Source organism: Mus musculus, chromosome 12, assembly GCF_000001635.26.
Source record: "Mus musculus strain C57BL/6J chromosome 12, GRCm38.p6 C57BL/6J".
Taxonomy (NCBI): domain Eukaryota; kingdom Metazoa; phylum Chordata; class Mammalia; order Rodentia; family Muridae; genus Mus; species Mus musculus.
Genome location: NC_000078.6, coordinates 40,239,863 through 40,255,369, shown reverse-complemented (window position 1 = coordinate 40,255,369; position 15,507 = coordinate 40,239,863). Strand labels below are relative to the sequence as shown.

Here is a 15,507-nt window from a genome sequence, read left to right as displayed (position 1 = left end):
TTCTGGTGTGTCTGAAGCCAGCTACGGTGTACTTACACATAATAAATAAATAAATAAATCTTTTTAAAAAATATGTGCACCATTTAGAAAAGGTCTTTTTTTTTATAAGTAAAAATGATCTGTTGCAATGCTAATGGGGATTCATTTCTGATTCCAACATATAGTTTCTAAATACATTTTCCTCCCAGAGGTCCATGTTCATAATGGTTATATAACTTGTTTTCCCAGAGACACCTCCACAGCGCCGTTGCAAACGTGGTTAAGTCCACAGTTCTTAGACAGGTAAATATTCTCTTGCCCTCTGCTGGCAACATTGAAACCTCTCTGAGAACATGCCAACTAGACATCCATGTGGATCTCGGATATATACTTTATCCTGCTGGTTTTGGGGTCTGTCTAGCAAATGCCTACTTGACAATGTGTATACCAGGCATGAAAATCTCTCTGTAGCGCCCACTTCTTATCAAGACATCAATAAGCCAGGAGTTCAGTTTCATTAAGAAAGTTGTCACCCAGTGCACTGGGAGTGTCGTTCTGCATCGGTTTGTCATTGATTTGCGTTATTCACGTTCAGCACCGTCAGCTGAATACAAACCAAACGAGACCATAGCCAGAGGAACTAGGGCCTAACAGCTCCCTGGTCTTCCTTGGGTGAGATCCCCCTGAGCTTGTCCTGCCTTGCCAGGCATCCCTAGCCTATTCACAGTGGTCAAGGCAGAGCACACACACTTAGTTAAGGCCAGTAAGACTACCCCTTCTCTGTGGGGCAAGTTGGAGGACTGAAGTTCACACAGTCCCAGATTCATCCTGACACTGCTGGTGTTGATTCCACATGCAGGTATGGAAGTTTTGCTCACACCTCCTCTCTCCGCTTGAGCGATTCCTGACAATCTAGCGTCTGGAGGAAGTTCTGCAGCAACTGCTTCTCTTGGATTTTGATTTGGAGCTCCATTGAAAGCTGAAGTAAACTCAGTTCAGTTGGCCCTTCACGTCCGTAGGTACAGTTGGAGCCAATTGTAGAAGAAAGTGTTTTTGAGAACAGCTCCATGTATGCTGACATGTGCAGATGTTTTTCTTGTTGTAATACACTCTTTTACAATGCATTAGGTATTACAGATAATGTACATGTGATTCAAAGTAGATGGTCTGCACATTTTACTATTTGCCATTATTTTATATGAGGGAGTTGAGCACTCAAAAATTGTGATGTCTCCCAGGGATTAGACCACCAACCAAGGAGTGTACAGGGAGGGATCCACAGCTCCAGATACATATGTAGCAGAGGATGGCCTCATCTGACATCAGTGGGAGGGGAAGCCCTTGGTTCAGGGGAAGTTTGATGCCATAGCATAGGGGGATGCTGGAGCAGTGGGGCGGGAGAGTGTGGGTGGGTGGGGGAGCACTCTCACAGAGGCAAAGGGCAGGGGTGGGGGAGGGTGGATGTGGGATAGGGGGTTTGTGAAAAGGCAACCGGGAAAGTGGGATAGCATTTGAGATGTAAACAAATGGAATGATTAATAAAAAAAGAAAAAAGAAAAAAATTGTGATGTTCTGGGCCATGGAATCAGTCCCCTATGGATACTTATGAGTGATTATATTATTCTACCTCCTACTTATGCTAATGATACATGATTTGTTTGTTTGATTATTTATTTTTAGTTCTTGTTCCCTGGCATCATTTTGTACTTTTGCTAGAGGTGGGTTATGTTGGATCAGGTTAGGTGGTTATGGTTATTATTGTGTGTTCAACAGATGCTCTGTTGGTTTTCTATTTTGTTGTTGTTGTTGTTGTGTCAGTCAGTGAGGACAGGAAAAGATTGAGGGCATGTCTAGGTGAGCAAGAGACAATGGGCGAGGCAGTGTACTGCACAGTGACACTGAGGTAATACTTGAGGTTTGTGGGACTAAGATTAAAGTAAGATGAGTCACCGAGATGGCCAGCTTTCCTCCGGGTGTGTCCAGCTGCTTCCTGCTGTAGTTCTCTAAGTGAGTACAGAAGAAGGTGCGAAACAGACACAGAGAGGAGTCTGATTCCACGGGTGACACACAAAGTAGCCTGTGTGACTGGACAAGGGGCTGCACTACATATCAATCTAAGTACCACATGAGAGTGTTCAGGAACTCCCCTAAAAAGGAGGATAAGAGACCAAAGATGTGAACTAGTTGTTCAGAGAAGAACAACACAATTTAAATGGTGGCCCTAGCCAGGCATGGTGTTGCATGTCTTTAATCCCAGTACACTGGAAGCAGTAACAGGCATATGTCTAAATTCAAGGCTAACCTGGTCTACAGATAGCCAGGGCTACAAAGAGAAATCCCACTCCCCTCTCTAAAAAATGACCCTCAAATATCTGAAAAGCTATTTAACATTGATTATGTTTGTAGAGACATAAATTTTAAAAATTATAAACATTTCATTTTGTTTGGTTTTTTGTTGTTGTTGTTGTTGTTGTTGTTTTTTGAGACAGGGTTTCTCTGTGTAGCCCTGGCTGTCCTGGAACTCACTCTGTAGACCAGGCTGGCCTTGAACTCAGAAATCCACCTGCCTCTGCCTCCCAAGTGCTGGGATTAAAGGTGTGAGCCACCACTGCCTGGCTAAACATTTCTAATAGGCAGAACACAAAATGTTTGTTAATGATCTATGTTTATAAGGCTGTGGAAAGTGTGCCACCATCATGGGGGGGGGCGGGGGGGCAGGGAGGGGGGATGACTGTGAGGTCAATCAGATCAGGAACTCAGTAATGAAACCACATTTGCATGGACCCATTGACTCAGGACTTCCACTGTTGCCCATCTTTACAAGTGGAAAGCGATCTGAGCTGGAAGGTATTCATTGTGTCTCCTGAGTGCTGGGATTTAAAGCATGCACCATTGTGCTTAGTTGCTTTTCTGTTAACGTGGAAAAAACAAAACAAAACAAAACAAAACACTGTGGTCCGTGCACTTTATAAAAGAAAGTGTTTAATTTGACTCACGGATCCAGAAAGCAAAGATTCCATTATGACAAGGAAGCAGCAGGCATGGTGGCTGGAGTAGGAAGCTGAGAGCTTACATCTTGAACTGTAAGCACTGGACGTGGTGCGATCTTTTAAACTAGCAAAGCCTACCTTCAGCAACATACTTCCTCCAAAAAGGCCATACGTCCAAAGCCTCTCCAAACGGCACCGCCAGCCAGGGGCCAGATGTTCAAGCGCTGAAAATGTTTCTCATTCAACCTCTAGCACCATGCCTGGTGGAGAGCAAAGCGTATAAGCTAACCTAGTTCTATCTGAAGAGCACATGTGAAATACACTGTGTGTCATTCACAAATGAGAGGGTGGAGCAGCTGTGAAAAAGAAGAAAAATATTCTCAGAACACCAAGATCCAGCGTAAGAGATTGGATAGATATTTGGACAGAGGTATATATGGAAAGAGTTATGAATAGATACAGAGGTATGTACCCATACAGAGGTATGTATAGAAGTATGATATACAAGTATGTATAGAGGGCTATATTTTTTCTGTAAGAAAAGAAGAAGTCAGAATAATGATTATCAAAATCCCCAGGAGAATAAATTTTAAATATTTATTTTTAAATTAAAAAATTTAAATTTAAATTAAAAATATTTTTAAAAATTAGATATTAGCCCAGAAGCTCAGAATCCTTTTTAGAAGGAGGAACAAAATACCCATGGAAGGAGTTACAGAGACAAAGTTCGGAGATGAGACTGAAGGAACGACCATCCAGAGACTGCCCCACCTGGGGATCCATCCCATAAACAACCACTAAACCCAGACACTAGGCAGATGCCAACAAGAGCCTGCTGACAGGAGCCTGATATAGCTGTCTTCTGTGAGGCTCTGCCAGTGCCTGGAAAATACAGAAATGGATGTTCACACCCATCTATTGGACAGAGCACAAGGTCCCCAATGAAGGAGCCAGAGAAGGTACCCAGGGAGCTGAAGGGGACTGAAGCCCCATAGGAGGAACATCAATATGAACTAACCAGTACCCCCAGAGCTCCACCAATCAAAGAAAACACATGGTGGAACTTGTGGCTCTAGCTGCATATGTAGCAGAGGATGGCCTAGTTGGTCATCAATTGGAGGAGAGGCCCTTGGTCCTGTGAAGGCTCTATGCCCCAGTATAGGGGAATGCTAGGGCCAGGAATGGAAGTGGGTGGGTTGGGGAGCAGGGGAAGGGGAGAGAGGATAGGGGATTTTCAGAGGGGAAACTAGAAAAGGGGATAACGTTTGAAATGTAAATAAAGAAAATAATTTTAAAAAATTAAAACTATTTTAAAATAATGTAAAAAATTATTAAAAAGTGATTTCACAGAGGGAACAGGAAAAATAAGATGAAGAGACAGATCTGTGAGTGAAATTTCTTTATATTGATTGATATTGCTGCTCTGTAATTTTGGAGACAAATAATGAAGTGAAGTGGAGTAGGGTAAAGGCCCACCCTGCCATTGAAGACATATAAATTTAAAAATAACACCAAACGGCAGTATTAGTATTAGTAGTGCCTCCAGTTGTTGATCTTCTTCCCTGAGTTTCCACTGTAAGCGCCCTCTTTATACTTCAGCCACGGGAGGGTCTGGAATCTGCATAGCTCATTTCAACTACATTTCTTGTCTCTACACAATGTCTGGAACATAGGTGCTCAAAAACTATGGGCTGAGTGAACCAAACTCCTACAAGCAATAAGCTATCCTTTGACGTATTTATTTCAATGACTAAAGTTGTCATCAGATGAGTACAGACATAGCCTGATATATTCTTATCTAAGCCCAGATGTTTTTAGTAGAACTACAACTTCATCCCTGTTCTTACTGACATTTATTCATGTCTGGACAACAGCCCTGGCCCCTGTTGCTGTGACTTTAGCTGCAGCTGGCCATCTCTAATAGCCTAGACATTACTCAGGCCCATGCTGTGTTGAAAGTGGCCCAAACAGCCAAAGATTTACTCTCCTCTCTTGTTGGTAGACTTCCAACCAGGCTGCTTTGTGAAGTTTCCCCCCCTTGCTTTCTAGTCAGATTCTGTCTTTTGAATGGCTGGAGAAGTAAATCTCCTTTCAAAAACCTATCTGTCCACAGACAGGGAACTTTCTCTCTGTAGCTTTAAAGGTGACCTGTGGCGATCTGAGTCCCTAAAACCAGCATCCGTCTTCCAAGCCACTCTCTCAGCTTGTCATATCTCAGCGTGAAACTTCTAGGAAAGCTGGACCTGGGAATGAGACAGGATGGGGGTTGGGGCTCATTTGGATGAGTGGCGAACTCACCTTCCAGGGACTTAGTTTATATATTGGGAACATGTATTCATTAAATAAAAAAAGAATTCCATTTCTTTACTATGGACACACTTGTGTGTGGGTGCATTCGTGCACTGTTTTTGTGGTTGTGTGTACATGTGTATATGTATGGAGTTTAATGAACAGTTTTTATGAGTCTGTTCTCTCCTTTCACTATGTGGGTGGGTTCTGGGGACCATGCTCAGGTCATCAGGCGTGAGAGTCAGCTGCACATGCTGAGCCCTTTTACTGGTCCAGAGCACCTCTCTTTCTATGTTGGAAATACTAGTAAATGTGTATTCTATAGCCCTAACACATAGTACTAAATGGAGCTTTTAATTTTTTTAAAAAAGGCTATTTCTCACTAATTGTAGAGAACTAAGATCAGTGGAAGTGTGTAGATAATTACTACTCTTGAATGGTGAGGTTATTGTGCTTTTTATGGTTGGTGATTAAACTTCTTTTGAATTTTTATATCTTATAAGATGACTTTATAGTAGTTTGTAATCAGAATTTTTAATAAAAATGGTTTATACACTTTTACAATTAAAAAATCCCCAATTCTTCTTGCATGATTCTCGATAGTAACAACAACAAAAATTGAACCAGATCAAGGAAATGGTATCTGTCATTTCATTGACAAGTCAGCCTACAGACAAGAACTTCAGCTGAGGAGCGGATCTTAGCCCAAAGGTCAAAGTTGAGCACTTTTAAGACATTTTTCAAAGGCAAGCTTTTGAAAGTATAGGTCAGTAAAAGGAGTCTCAGTGTCAGGGAATGGGGTTCTCTGGGAACCGTAGCTCCCCATTCTGCACTTGGAAAGGGCCCCCTTCGAAGGAGCTGGACTGATAGGCTAGAGTAGGAAAACACTCAGCAGCCACCGTAGCAGCTCTGAGAGCAGCATGGAGAAAGCCTATGGGGCATAGCGCCAGAGGGTTCTTAAGTCATCTCCATCATCCCTGGAGGGGCTGGAAGCTCCTTCTGGTTCAAGAGTACAATCTCAGAGATTGGTACCCAAGAGGAAAGGAAGTGGCTGAGGTGGTGGTTGCTCTTTTCACAATCACTAAGCCCCTACTGTGCTCTGTCATTTCACAGGCTTGTGGCCAAGGTTGCAAGAAAAGTGGTGACAGAGGAGGCCTTTCTGACAGCTTGGTCTAAACACCCTTTGAGACCTCTAACCACTCTGTATTTCACAAAAGAAGAAACAGGAAGTGGAGTTAAAGGGAAACGGGGCTGGGAGTGGTTAATTTACGACCTGAGAAGGTAGGATTCTGAACAAATGCATGTTCTCCTGCTACTGTGGATGCTAAAAAGTCATTTCATTGTCATTTCTGATACCATCAATGGGATCTACTGATGACATCTGAGTCTTCGAGAGAGCCCTGAAGCCTGCACACCAGAACAAGCCATTTCTTAGTTGCAAGTGTATGGAGTAAGGGCCAATTAACAAGTAATTAGTTCTTATTATAGAGATAACCTGGAGCAGAGGAGAGAGGGCAAGACATCTTTAAACTTGGCACCTCCCACAGGGCACAAACGGGTGGTGGAATTAATAAAGGTGCTGTTCCATCCTCTGGAGCAGGCTTCTCATTCTCCCTTAGGTTTTCATTCATTTCCACTTCCCACATGTCTTCAACTTGTCCCTCCCTTTCAGTTAACACTTCTGTGAACCCAAACAGGGCTCTTAGCAAAGAAGTTGGCATGGGGGCCTCCTCTCCTGTGAAGATGGAAATTCCCAGGAGTCTGTAAGGGCACCTGCCTGTTGAGTTCAGTCTCGGAAACGGAGCTAGGAGGTACATGTTCGGAGCAGGAAAATAACCAGTCGGGTGAGAGACTGAAGCGTAAACAGGGCAGAGACAAAGAGAAGGTCAGCCTTAAGTGGGTCAGGAGACCAGAGTGGATGGAGTGGGCCTGGGCAGCTCTCTGGGAGGCCTGCCACAGCCCCACCTTCTCCAGAGGCAGGGTGACTCAGCATTTCCTATTATTATGAAGGCCAAACCCAGGAGGCCCTATCAAGGGTGACTGCTGCAAAACCATACTGTTTTCCTTCTGGCTCCTGGTACATTCTCTGTCTGTGGTGTAAAAGGTTGTTCCAGAAGGGATGTGTGCAGCTCATCGCAGCATTTGATGGCACTTATGGTACTTTATGACTTTTTTAACTTTGGGCTAATGCTAGCTTCTTTTGTCAGTTTTGACCCATAATAAAGTACCGTTTATTGGTGATCCCTAGGTGCCAGTGTAATGTGAACAATTTACAAGGACATTTTTCGTACCTCTCCGAAGCTGACGGTAAGGTAAGGATTACCATGTCTATTTGCAAATGAGAAACTGGAGGCTTAGTGATGTTATGTTATGTGATATTTGAAGAGAACCCCACCCCCCCACGAATGGGCTGAATAACTCAATTGGGGTCTTTCGTAACCGCTGGTGGGACTGTCCCAAGCTGATTATCAGGAAGCAGCCCTGACCTCCAGTTAGTTATTTTTAAGGGCAAACAAATAAACGAACAAAACCCTCAGTTGCTCTCAGTACACCTGCTATAAGCCAGCACTGTTTACAGAAGCCAGCAATAATAGCACTTGAATGATCAGGGAGTTAACCTTTAGCTCAGAGGCACCTTGTGTAGGAATTTGGAGCTGGTGAAGAGACCAGTTTTACTCAAGATAGTTTTAGCACAAAACTATCTCTAGGACTACTTCCATGAGCTAGCATAGCAATAGTTCAGTGCCCACTACAGTTACATTGTTCAAGGACTAAGAGAACTGACCGCCTAATAGCTCCTCAAGGTGAACATGTGTTATTACCTCCATTTTCCAAGTTTGAATTCTGTAGATTTACTATAGGTCTAGATTCTTCCAGTCACTTAAGACAGGAGGGTATATACTGCAGACTAGATAAGCATACAGCACACTGTGTGCCCACCGTCTCTTACTCTCTGAAGTTAGACATTTACAGTAACTGAGTGCAATGGCAGAGGTAGGGCATTGCTTTCCAAAAGTTAGCAGCTGTACACATTGTTGTCAGAATCAAACTCACTGATGGCAAAGGATTGCTATTGCTTCTTTCCTTATCCTTACCTGTAGGTATGTAGAAAGTGACCTTTATGTACTGCACTGAGAATGTGTAAATAGAGAGGCGAGGGTGACTGAGGCAGTCTCTCCTGAAGACTGATACTCTTTCCTATATAAGTGATGTCTCTTACTTTGCCAATTGGAGACTAGGAAGGAATGGCTCTGAGATGAACGTGGCTGGGGGTGTAGTCAGGTCAAGGTGGGAAGCTTCAGTGTTTACAAAGCTGGTGGGTTATCTACATTTCCCAACCTGCCTGCTTTCTTTCTCTCTAAATTGCCTTTTTCCTTTCTTTCAGCTGTGTAAGCAGATGTATCCTGGATTTAAGACTAAAATTTGGAGGCTTACGCCTCCAAATGTAAAAGAATCTCTTTCTCTGTTGCTGGTGTTGTCAAACAAACTAGATATTCTTCCTTTGAGGAAAACAAAGTGAAGCAAAACCACTCTGCAGTTCTAAACTTCTTCATACTTAGCACTCTAACTTCATGACTTTCATTTACTTATTTTTATTTTTTTAAATAAGATCCTGACCACGAAATTCCATACCAGCCCTAAACTACCGTTAAACCTGATGAATGCTCTGCTTTAATCTGGTTTGTTCCCAATAACTGTCATGAAACCTGGTTTCTGATTCCAATTCTACTTCACGACTATCCCCCTGCCCCCCTTCTACATTAGCTCTCTGGTTGTTAAGAGGAAAAGTATCGGCTCAGAACCCCCAAGACCAAGTTCTCAGCACAAAGGAGATTTAGTTGCCCCAGAGGGACAAAGGTAGGAGATAGAGGATGAGGGAGAAAGAGAAGGGAACTAGGGAGAGGGAGGAGGGGTGTTTGTCTCACTCTTCACCCCCCCCCCCCCCCGGGGACAAAGGACTGCCTCAGGATAGAGAGGGGAACAAATGTGTCCCATGGGCAAATGGAGGCTTATAAAGGTATGAGGAGAAACCCTGTGTTAGGATGAGGTGTTTAATTTTAACTGGGCATGTTAATTAGGTGAGCCAAGGGGTCTTTTGATTGCTCGACTTCAATACTTTGATAGCTGGATCTTGGTAGTCAGCCTTAGGAGGAAGAAAGTGGCCAACTAAGGGAATGGACCTTGGTGGTTAGCTTGAAGAATGCAATCTAATGATTTTTAGCAAGGCAGAGGGAATGGGGGAGAAGGGCAAGGCCCGCCGGAGCCATGCTTGCCACCCTGGAGCTGGCCAGAGTCCCTTCAGTTGTACTTTCTTCCTTTCGTGGCTAAAACTCTTCCAAGTTTTCCTTGGCTGTGTTGACACATAAGTAGAGGCACCATCATACGCTAGAGGCAGGCGTGTCTGGGAGTTTAGGCAACTCTGACTTCCCTAAAGCTAGTCGCTTGTCCCTTCTTCCTCTTGTTTTCACTGCTGTTTGAAATCAGTGCTGGCCACAGATGGCAAGGCAGCAGAGGTGGCATGAGGAGGATACCAGGGCCACTCTCCAAGTCCCGTATAATAGTGGGACTCCTTCCATTACACCAGCTCAGCAAGTATCCCAAGGGCCTCATTTCCAAAAGCAATTTGCATATATTCCAGAAACAACTTGCAGATTAAAAGCAAAAATGACAATGCAATTCTTGTGGATCCTCTTACTTTTCTGGCAAACATTCTCAGCAGCCTGCATTTATTTATTTATTTATTTATTTATTTATTTATTTGCCTTCCTTTCTTCCATCTACCTATATACTTGGGTACACCCCAGGTCTAAGTTCTCTGCTTTTTGTCCCTCTGTGTTTGGTCACAGAGGATGGCTTATGTGTGACTGGCTCAGTCATTCATTTGTTTGTTTATTCATTCAAAATGATGTGGTGAGGACCTATATTCTGCTAAGTTCTGGGGATACAAAAATGAACGAGATGTGGCTTGCAGGTGCATGGGTGAAATAGGAGAGGGGAAAGCGGCCATAGGCAAGGGCTTTTAACGTGGTATATTGAGTGCCCCAATGGAGTACTGTGTGTGTGGTTACAGAGGAAGTCCTGGCTTGAGCGTAGAGAGGTGGGTGTTAGAGAAGGCCTCTACAGTATGTGTGGGTCTGGGGTCATTCAGAGATTCCCCAGTCTGAGTGAGCATTAATAAATATCGACAAAGAAGAGCCTTTTATTCAGATATTGGTGCCAGGTCTATACCTGGACTTGGGATTCGCCAATGCTGGGCCCATCCACCTCCATCAGGGGTTTATAAAGGCAGAGAATACAAAGTTACAAGCTTTTGTTTAGAAAACAGAAACAGCAATAAACAAACAAACAAACAAAACTAAACCTCATTAAAACTTAACATTTAGAGGTCTAATTTTGCTTCATAGCTTCCTTAAGCATAGAGATTTTAAAATTTTAAACATAAAGTTACCCATCAGCATACCCGAAAAGGCAGTATTATAAAGAGGGCTGTGGAAAAGGAGGATTTTAGTGGTCTAAGTCAGAAAGCAGAAACTTAGATGTGAGAACTTTCAAAGAATTAACAAAGGTTTCTGGGCACTTTGCAAAGGCTAAAGCCAGATCCTGAAAACTACAGGTTTAAGGCAAGATCACAGAAGGCCCTAGGAAGTGTCTGTCATAGAGTCAGACCCGCAGAGGGAGTATTCTGAGCCATGGGATGAAGAATATAATTCTAAAAAGTCTGGGAGAGTGGAAAAGGCACCAATTTGGAGGGTTTTAGAAGTGGAGTGATCACCAGGTCTCAGGTCCTAACGGTAAGGATGAAGAAAGGAAATGAGTTTGAGAGATGCTTAGGAAATAAAAAGACCTAATGGCTAAAGAGAAAAAATGGAGATCAATCAAGGCCTACCACCATTCTGCGGAAGAACAAGCCGTTCAGCCTTGTGTTACAAAAGCTGGAGCATTCCCGGGCTCTGGCCCAGGGCCAGCCTGTGAGCGCAACAGCCTTGGAGGTTTTGTTCTTACTGCGGTGTGTCTAATCTCTGCTGTCTAATCAACTGGCTTTGACATCAAGGAGACACACCTCTAGGTGAGTCAGATCTCGCCAAGATCAACTGATTTACCTGATGAGGGAGGGAAGTCTCATCCTGAAAGCAGGCAGCACCGCCTGTAAGCTGAGTGGGCGCCTGACAGTTACTAAACAAGAACCATGTACCAAGTGACCTCAGCGCCCAGCCTACTCTGTGAGTCTTGACTACTAACATAATGTGTCGTTTTCTCACCCCTCACTCCCCACCCCCACCCCGATCTGGCTTCCTTCTTAACTCAGGAGAAAACTCCTCCTTCCTTTGGTTGCTTTTGTCCAGCGTGTTGTCAACAGTAATGAGAAAAGTCACAGTGACTGACCCATGAGGTGGTTCTCTGAGACCGTTGAGACTTAGCTGAGCCTCCTGCATGATCCTTTTCAAAGGCTCTGGAGAAGTGGCCCTGAAATTTTTGTCTTCTAAAAATCTATATTTTTTTTCTCTCTGAAAGTGGTCCCAACCCTGTTTCAGTTGGTCTTAACTGCAGACACAAAACCTGAATCCACTCCTGCCAAACCCACTCCCAGCTCTTCCACTATCAGCACCTGACCCCCAGACAGCTGCAGTTCCGTCAGCTCTCTTGATTGCTGGTCATTTTCTCTGGACCCTCCAGCCATCGATCAGCAGTGACTGCTCTCGCTAGTCTCCTTCCCACAGAATCCATCTGACACTGGGCAAACATCACCCTTAACCGTGGCATGTGACCACACTTCAGAATTCTGTTTATTGATGCTGAATCAAAGGCATCTTACATTTTAGAATATAAGCCTTTGGATATTCATTATTCAGGAGTCCCAATATCTGGAATAGAGCCTGTTGTCATCTGCAGTCATAGGGCTGGTCTGACCCATTCCCTCATCATTGTTGTTAGCGACATCGTTACCTGATAAATTACTTCTGAGGGTTCTTCTCTTATCTGAGCAGCTGCTCCGTCATGTACGAGAAATCTAATTTCACTTTCTAAGCTTTTTCTCCTCATAAGACCCCATCTGCTTCGATAGATTCTCATTCAGACACACTAAGACGGTTCTCGTCGTATCAATTTATTATCTCGGTAATCTCAATAAACGTCTCACTCTCACAGTGCTCTTATTTAGGGCTGAGGCATCGCTCTGTTCAGCCTTGTGTTACAAAAGCTGGAGGCCTCTTCCGCTGTGTGTTGATAGTCCTTCAGTTTTATATCGAGCGGGTACTATCACGGGGAAAGTTCTAGAGAAGTAAAATAAAGTTAGGACGTGTTTCCCTCAGAGGACACTTGTGAGTGCTGTGGTGAAGGCCCCTACCAGATTTTTCCTGGGGCTCTTCTTCACACTTCCAGGCCTGTAACATGTTGCTGGTAGAGATCAGAGGCAAAGTGAGGCTTGTGACACCAGCCAACCCACAGGGGGATAACCATCATCATCCCTCAAGAAAGAAAAAGTCATTTCCAACCAGATGTGCTATCGCATGTCACCCATATGACACAAGCAACTGGGAATTGGAGGCAGGAGGATCAAGTGTTCAGCAACATCCTCAACTATGTAGACGGTTCAAGGCCAGCTTAGGCTACATGAGACCTGATTTCATGGCAAAAAGTCCAAACACAAACAACTCATTTCCCAAGGGAAAGCAAAATGAATTTTGTCCTTAGCAGTGCTGAACAGTTGCAGCAGTGTGTGTGTGTGTGTGTGTGTGTGTGTGTGTGTGTGTGTGTGTGTGTAAAAGAGAAAATACTGTTTTCTCTAGCTTTAATCCCTTCCCTATACCAGGTCTTTCAGTGTCTGTGTGGCTTTGGGGATGTGTTATCCTGTGTGTTAGTGGCTAGAGTAAGGTCCAAAGAAAAGCTTGGTGGAGTCTGAGGTGGGTGGGTAGGTGACAGTGCTGGTGCCTGCTAAGGCCTGAGTGGGCATGAACCCCAAGCTAGGGGTGAGGGGTAGACCACTTCAGTCCTTATTTTCAGAAGCATGCAGGAAGGAGAACTTTAGTGGGACACCAAACTTCCTTTCAGTCACACTTAGCATGAAGTCTGGCCCTTGCTCCCTTAAGAGAACTACAAAGAATAGCAAAATTACATACTGTTAAGATTATTAATTATAAATCTAAATTATATTCTCTTCAGTCCAGAATCTTCACTAATGAGCCCCAGGCACAAACAAGGCAATTCATGCTTAGCCACTTTTCGTCCTTTTTTTTTTTTTTTGTCTCTGTTCTATTGGTGGTTAGCTAGGTGAAAGAGGACAAAGAAGGTAAACTAGATAAAGGGAACTAGAAAGATTTCAAAGATACGCAGACCTTTTTGCAGTGGATTTTACCTCTTACTCCCCTCCTCCGAGCAGCCCTAGCTGCTTACACGACACAGTGTCTGACTAAGGTTTCCCGGCTTCTGAGCTAGGCAGTGTTATAAGCAGTCAGTGGCTACTGAGGGTAAATCAGTTTCCTCCAGTGATTACCACGGACAGGTTTTCCAACCTTAAGCAGTCAGCCCTAAACACATGTACATACTGGTAATTGGACTCAGTAGGCTGCACTCACACGCACATGTGTATGTGTGTGCGTGTGTATGATGTTAGGTTTAAAGGAAACTCCAGTTCCTCAAACTCCAAAGGACTATAGGAGGCTCTCTGGTTGGTTCTGAGGAAAGCCAGTGTTCCTCAGCAACTTGTGAAACCGGGTTTTCATCTACCCAAAGGAATCATTTTCCTAGCTCTGGCAGAAAGGACATATGGCTACCTGTGGTGCCTTTGTGCATACCATGTGCATACCAGAGCTCATGCTGGCCTCCAGGCTGCCTCAGTATCACAAGTACCATGCTAGCATCCTGCCTTTCTCCCCTCCTCCCCTCCCCTAAGCTCCTTCTAGCTCGCAGGGCTTCTTTCCCAATAGCTACTCATTCTCCTGATGACCTGCCACCACCGTGTGTGTGTGTGTGTGTGTGTGTGTGTGTGTGTGTGTGTGTGTGTGCGTGCGTGTGTGTGTGGTGTGTACCTGTCTGCCTGTCTCTCTATTACACTTGCACCTCTCACTGTTTTTTTCTATTTTGTACCCCTTGCTATTTCCCCCTCTCTTGACATGGTCCTGGCTATCTTCTGACCAGGTTCAGAGTACTTCTTTCTCTGTCTGCTCTGGACTCTTCCAGACACTTCTTTCTCATATCTCCGATAAAAATCTTCCCCTTAACCATACCACAGAGTGATCATGTCATCAGTTTATATACACGTGTGTGTGTGTGTGTGTGTGTGTGTGTGTGTGTGTGTGCATGTAACAACAATAATCATAGAAGAAGTCATAAATTTGACTCAGGGCAGTGGTGGGAACGCAGGGAGGAGTTGGAAGGTAGGGGGCTGGAAATGATATAGCAATATACTCATGTATGAGATTCTCCAAAAATTAAAGATTTTTCCAGCGTCTGACTTTTATGTAAGTCATCACACAGCTCTTCAGCTAATTGATACAGCTGTTCCTTGGAGACCAGTGAGGGAGGAAGGACCATTGCTCACAACCCCATCAGCTCAGTGTTTGATGTCGTAAATCCTTAAGGTGGGTGGAATTTTGTTGACTTCATCTTTCCTTTCTCCCACTGTCTTTTCTTATCTTCCCTTTTTCTGCCTGCCTGCTTCTTCCTTTCTGGTGTGCTTGATCCTAAGACATTTCCTGCTCATTATTTTTCAAGCCGAGTTGTTACTTTAACTACCAGTGCTCTCTGTTCTCTGTTGTGGCCAGTGAACTGTTTCCATCATTGGAGGACAAGAAAGGGAGCTGAACAAGCATCAGGCTAGGCTCAGAGGTGACTGATTAGACATTATGAGAAGAAGATGCATAGCGTTCTTGTAGCTACTGTCCTATTATCTATTTTGAATTTGATCTCGGCATATAAATGTAGGATGACGAGATTCAAGTTAACTCAGCAAAGCAGCTCCAAACCTTCCTCTTTGACAAATGTAGTTCCCGTGCTCCTCGTGGGGCCATTGTCCTGTCCGAGGTGGAGAATAGGAAGGATATATATCCACTGAGCGTGTTATACGTGAGATCACCTAGGATCCAGGTGAGGGGAGAGGTGCGATCATTTCTGGTTAGGCACCAGGCTCTGGTTTGGCCTCCCTACCTTGGTTTCCCTGTGTCTTCCCTCCTTCCTTGTGTTGTAACGATGGGAGGAAAGTATCCAGGCCACTAGGCAACTCCCTTGCCCTGACCTCCATAACCTGTTTGCT

At 44.2% G+C, this 15,507-nt stretch overlaps 1 long non-coding RNA gene across 2 annotated transcripts; it reads left to right on the top strand.

Annotated features, from left to right (window-relative positions):
* Positions 1-7,233: 7,233 nt before the first annotated feature.
* Positions 7,234-15,139, top strand: Gm40403. Of its 2 annotated transcripts, none has more exons than XR_872696.1 (3): positions 7,234-7,415; positions 7,507-7,570; positions 14,722-15,139. It is a non-coding gene; the product is annotated as a predicted gene, 40403 (long non-coding RNA). The 2 variants fall into 2 exon arrangements; XR_872695.1 differs by lacking the exon at positions 14,722-15,139 and adding an exon at positions 8,644-9,094 and having other exon boundaries at positions 7,235-7,415.
* The last annotated feature ends 368 nt before the right edge of the window (positions 15,140-15,507 follow it).